At 42.7% G+C, this 5,119-nt stretch overlaps 1 protein-coding gene across 2 annotated transcripts in view; it reads right to left on the bottom strand.

Annotated features, from left to right (window-relative positions):
• The window catches only part of MAP3K21 (mitogen-activated protein kinase kinase kinase 21), a 62,783-nt gene that overhangs the window by 33,361 nt on the left and 24,303 nt on the right, over positions 1 to 5,119 (bottom strand). The window lies entirely within an intron of this gene.

The raw sequence follows: 5,119 nt of genomic DNA, 5'->3' as shown, positions 1-5,119 counted from the left end.
TGGCGGGCGCCTGTGGTCCCAGCTACTTGGGAGGCTGAGGCAGGAGACTTGCTTGAGCCCAGGAGTTGGAGGTTGCTGTGAGCTATGATGCCACAGCGCTCTACCCAGGGGGATAGCTTGAGGCTCTCTCTCACAAAAAAAAAAAAAAAAAGATAGGGTCTCGCTTTGTCACCTGGGCTGGAATGCACTGGTATCATCACAGCTCACGGCAACCTCAAACTCCTGGTCTCAAGTGATCCTCTCACCTCAACCTCTCAAGTAGATGGGACTACAGGTGGGCACCACCATGCTGGGCTAATTTTTTTTTTTTTAATTTTTGGTAGAGACAGAGTCCTGATATGTTGCCCAAACTGGTCTAAAATTCCTGGCCTCAAACGGACCTCCTGCCTCAGCCTTCCAAAGTGCTGAGATCACAGGCATGAGCTCCTGTGTCTGGCCTATTTTAAAACTTACAAAATAATGAAAAATCCAAGGAAGAGGGTAGGTTACTTATACATCTATTTATTTAAAAAATGACTTCAGCAGCTTATAATCCTTTTTCTAACCATTATTTTTAAATCATTTTAAATTATGAAGAGAATAACAAATACTCAGTCACTCACCAAAACATTCGACAGACACTAAATTTTTCCCACCTGTTTTGGGTCTGTGAAAGCTCCATCTACCCTACTCGGTCCTCTCCCCCTTTTCAGATCTGCTATTCCTAGATGGGTAGACATCCATCCCTGGCTGGTACTTTTAGCCTCCTATATACCTGGATAGCAGAGTTTTGCATGTTTTAGACATTTGCATAAATGATATATAATGTAACTAACTACTCTGCAACTCAGTTTTTCCACCCGATATTATGTTTAGATTTATTCAGTGGGAATGTGCTGCTAGGGATCATTCATTTTAACTAGAGCAGCTCAGCAGGTAATGTTGTTTCATTGTAACATTGATGATGAAAAACAAATCAATTCCTGGCTGGGGCTGCAGCCAGCGTGGACTTCACATGTGATCAGGCGTCTGCCTGGGTTTCCTCTCACATCTCAAAGCTGGGTGTCTTTAGTCTGAGGCTCTAGTCTGAGTGAGTGGACCTGTGTGCAAATGTACCTTGCTAGGGGATGGTTCCCACCTTGACCCCTGAGCTGCTGGGATGGGCTCTGGCCACTCATGACCCTGAACTTAAATAACTGGGTACATAATTTTCTTCCTTGGATTTATTTCAACATTTACTATTAGAAGTGCTTTGGTCTTTATTTGAAAGTTTGCTGGGTGTCTTTGTGAGCAGAAATATTCCACAGGAACTTAACTCTTGTTTCTGTCAATCAGCCTTAGGTAGAATCATTCCATCATATGTATGTCATTTTGCTTAATGTGAAAGTGTCTAACAACCTAATGCTACCGCAGGAATCACGGTATTGTACATATTTCCATTGTATGAATATGCAATAGTTTAGGCATCTGTTCTCCTATTAATGGATATTGGGATTGTTTCCAGCTTTTCACTATTACAAACAACGCTAAAGGGAGCAGTATTTTTTTTTGGCCAGGGCTGGGTTTGAACCTGCCACCTCCGGCATAGGGGGCCAGTGCCCTACCCTTTTGAGCTACAGGAGCCGCCTTAAGCAGGTTTATTTATGTGTGAGAGTTTCTCAGTAATCCAGAACCTGAAGCTAAACAGCTGAGTTGTATGCCTCTGTTATATCATGAGATTCATAACAATGTATAGACTTTTAAATTGATTGTTCACTTAAAACCATAACAATAATGATTTGATAATTTTGAAGTGTCTCTCAACTATTAAAACACGTATCAGGAGCGTCTTAACAAACTGTACTTAGGTTTATTTAATGTATGTATTCAATGCCTGTCAAGTGCTGAGTCCTGTGGTCAGTGCTGCTAATACAAATGAACAGTGTGGCGGCAGCACAGCTCCTGAATGGATAACCCACCAGGAAAGGCACCGCATGAACAAGTCAACAGGCAATACTAATCCAGTGTGATGTGCTCTGGTAAGTTTATCCAGCACAGTAGAGAACAGCAGCAAGCTATCAGGAGCTGAGAATGGTGGGGCCGCTGCTCCTGTGGTGAGGACAGAAGCTCGGGGGAGAACGACTCTCAGCAGAGGAAAGAGGAGGCACAGAGGCCACAAGTTGGGAGCGTGACATTAACCCAGCTGGGAGAAACGCAGGGTGGCCGGGTCAGCAGCAGTGGGACGTGAGTCTGAGTACATACGGAGAGCAAACTTATGAAGGAAAAGGAGCCCAATGGAAGCAAAGCTGACTAGACTGGCATTTTATAAGAGGAGGGGACAGATCAGGGGAGTGAGGCTGGATGCAGAGCCCCAGGCTGGACGATGTGGCCACAGTGCTGGTTGGGATGGCAGCATTAGGCAGGGAATCACCACTGATGGTCTTTTCACACAGGGGATCACAGGAAACACTGTCCAAGACCCTGGAGACTGGGTAGCCAGGAGACAGTGATCCCATTATCATGAACAAGGAAGAGAATGAGGAACGGCAGAGAGGGAGGCTCTGACTCAAAGTCTGGCTCAAAACTGCTGCCAAGACATTACGTGGAGCCCCTGTTTGAAACTTGTCAACAGGTTCAAGTCACTAACCTGGTATTCAGTGGAACATAGGATTATTCAAGGGCTATATCCAATTTCTGAATCCTAAAATTCTCGCAGATAGTCAGTATATGTTTGCTGAACAAAGTATATAACAAAGTGCTGAAACGCAACCATGTCCTTACAGACATGTTCTTATATCACACACACACACAGGGCACAGAAAATGCATACACATCTTGAGACAGAAAGAAACTGTGTTAAAATTCTAATACTCAACATATACTGGTAACAAAAGATGAATACAGGTCACATTCAGCACCTCTTGTAACTGCAGAAGTCACACATGTTGAGTATTATAAATTTAATATAGTTTTCTGCTTTCTTAAAAGGCATATACATTTTTTGGCACCTTGTGTATTTTTTGGGGGGGGTAATGTGTATTTTGGGGAATGCCTGTGATGCATCTTGTATTAATTTCCAAGTTAGCATGATAACAGAAGTAAGATACAGGCTTGGCGACTGTGGCTCAAGCGGCTAAGGTGCCAGCCACATACACCTGAGCTGGTGGGTTCGAATCCAGCCTGGGCCTGCCAAACAACAATGATGGCTGCAACCAAAAAATAGCCAGGCGTTGTGGCGGGCGCCTGTAGTCCCAGCTACTTGGGCGGCTGAGGCAGGAGACTCGCTTGAGCCCAGAGTTGGAGGTTGCTGTGAGCTATCATGCCACAGCACTCTACCCAGGGCAAGAGCATGAGGCTTTGTCTCGAAAAAAAAAAGAAGTAAGATACATAAAAATAGAATCTGGGCATACAATATCTTGGTATCATATTATTAAATATGGTAGCTGAGGAAATGATTATGCATAGATATAATCCACAACTTGTTATGCCCGCATCTGCCCTTTCTTCTGGACCAGCCTTTAGGATTATAATCACTGTAGAGGTCTAGAAATTCAGTGCAAAGCCATATACTGCACAAGCCAGGTGCCGTCACCTGGGCAGTGACTCTTAGCTATACTGTAATCCATGCTTCAGCTACATGAATCGGAATAAGCAAATGCGCCTCTTTATTTGAGCAAAGCAATATTCCCTTACCCAAAAACAATACTACTATTTTAGTATCCCCAGTGTATGAGGTATAAAAATTCCTTCCTAGAAGTTTATACAACTTTATAAAGAGTATGAATAATTTACAAGGTTGTACTTTTAACATTTGCTGTAGGTATAAAGGAAGAATTAAACTACTGAACAATTACACACTTCAGGTAACAGGAATGAACCTGATTCACCTAAATGCTCAAGTACTACAGAAATGTCTTTAAAAAAAATAAATATACCCCTGTGACCACAGAGCCACCTTTTGAATGTGAAGTTCTTCAACTGCCCTTTAATAGCCTCTGTGACCACCCAAACCAGGCCATGCTAACTCAACTCGCCTGTCTTCCAATTTCTCACATATCATAACTGCAGCGTCTGTATGTTTAACAGATAGACTAATTTGATTCCTTCCCCAAATGTGTAAGCTCAAGGGTGGCGCCTGTGGCTCAAAGCGTAGGGCGCTGGCTCCATATGCTGGAGGTGGCAGGTTCAACCCAGCTCCGGCCAAAAAAATAAAAAAAGTAAGCTGAGCACAGCTTAACACAGGGGTGTCCAACCAGCTGCCTACAGGACCCATGCTGATTTTGAGGACTTTTTCTCCTTATCTGTGGTGTTGGGTATCACAGAAAGTATACACAGATCTTTATTTTCCTAATTAGCTGTCACTAGTGTATGTATATTTACTGTGTGGCCCAAGACAACACTTCTGCTTCCAATGTGGGGAGAGAGAAAAAAAAAAAGGTTAGACACCCCTGGCCTTGACTCATGTTAAAGACTTAAAAATTTATACATTTTCCTGATTTCTCCAACAAAGCAATGACCTTGGAAATAAAAGGGGGGTAGATACAGAAGAACCAGCATAATAGAGAGGGTTTCAAACACATGAGAACACCCCCAACCAACTATAAACAGACATCTCTGTGACAGTTAAACACAGACCAAGTATTACATGATAATTAACTGTTAAAAAATAACAGGGAAAAGAGACCAAAGAAAGAGATAAAATTATAACAATTACTGAAGGTGGTGAATGAACACAAAAGGCTTATTATGCTCTTCTCTCTCCTTTTCTCTCTCCTTTCTCTCCACACTTGAAAATTCCCCCAATAAAAGGGTTTTCCTTCAATTATATATTTTGAGTAAACATCTGTGATGTTTTTTATTTTTAACCCGAAGTACGGCAAGAATAAAAAAAAAAATCTGAAAGTGAAGTAGATGAAGGTGACCACCCAAGGGACTGTAACCAACTGGTCAGCATACAGAGGTGGTCAGCATGAGCAACGAGGCCTGCTGCACTGATATGGACATGTGGTGCATGTCTGGTCAGTGACAATTAGGTCAACTTAAGGAGGTGTTCAGTGCAGGGAGGGGTTAGCTACGGAGGCTCTCCTGTATTTCCTACTGACACTAACTCCGCTTCTCGGCTCACACGTCCCATAATCTTTTTTTTTTTTTTTTTTTTTTT

The sequence above is a fragment of the Otolemur garnettii genome, unplaced genomic scaffold, assembly GCF_000181295.1.
Source record: "Otolemur garnettii isolate 467f Iridium unplaced genomic scaffold, OtoGar3 scaffold00116, whole genome shotgun sequence".
Classification (NCBI taxonomy): Eukaryota; Metazoa; Chordata; class Mammalia; order Primates; family Galagidae; genus Otolemur; species Otolemur garnettii.
This window is presented reverse-complemented; position numbering and strand designations above follow the sequence as displayed.